Source organism: Penaeus monodon, chromosome 34 (genome assembly GCF_015228065.2).
Source record: "Penaeus monodon isolate SGIC_2016 chromosome 34, NSTDA_Pmon_1, whole genome shotgun sequence".
Lineage (NCBI taxonomy): Eukaryota > Metazoa > Arthropoda > Malacostraca > Decapoda > Penaeidae > Penaeus > Penaeus monodon.
Genome location: NC_051419.1, coordinates 12,152,468 through 12,153,094, shown reverse-complemented (window position 1 = coordinate 12,153,094; position 627 = coordinate 12,152,468). Strand labels below are relative to the sequence as shown.

Sequence of the window (627 nt, the reverse complement as noted above, 5' to 3'; positions counted from 1 at the left end):
GGAGGGAGGGATGAAACTAATCAGAGCCATTAGAGATGACCCATTAGAGATGTAACCTGTTTTTAGTATTGCTATTGATGTTTAGTAATTGTAGTTATTGTTATTATATCCAGTTGATAATATCTGTACATATATCTTACCCATCTTAGATACTCAAACATATATTCTTATACATTTCTAGATACCGATTTTACCTAATATATGGTGTACTCATTTATATGATTTCCGTTATTTGTCATACATCTTGCCACATTAGTTAAATATATGTCTTTTTATGCATACAGTACATATATAGAATATATGTACTGTATTCATTCTACAGTCTGTTTATCAATTCCTTCCTGTCATGGTGGTCATCTGAGAACAGACATTCCTGATTATGTTTTTTAGCAAAAGGCCCTGTACTGATGTAACCAAATTAGGACAGATCCTCTTTCACTTCCCATTGTCACATATGTGATTCATAGTTATCACCAGACTGTAGTTACAATTTGCCAGTCTCCTGGTTATGGGGTAACATATTACTTGTTGAAGGAGGAACGGGATTTATTAAGGTACAACAGACCATAGCTACTACAACATTATTCTGTACAGGCTCTTCCAATTAAGAAACCATCACCAACTAAT

At 33.7% G+C, this 627-nt stretch overlaps 1 protein-coding gene across 1 annotated transcript in view; it reads left to right on the top strand.

Moving 5' to 3' along the window:
- Positions 1–627, top strand: part of LOC119594588 (4-hydroxyphenylpyruvate dioxygenase-like protein) — a 98,210-nt gene that overhangs the window by 96,421 nt on the left and 1,162 nt on the right. The gene's annotated exons all lie outside the window — the stretch shown is intronic.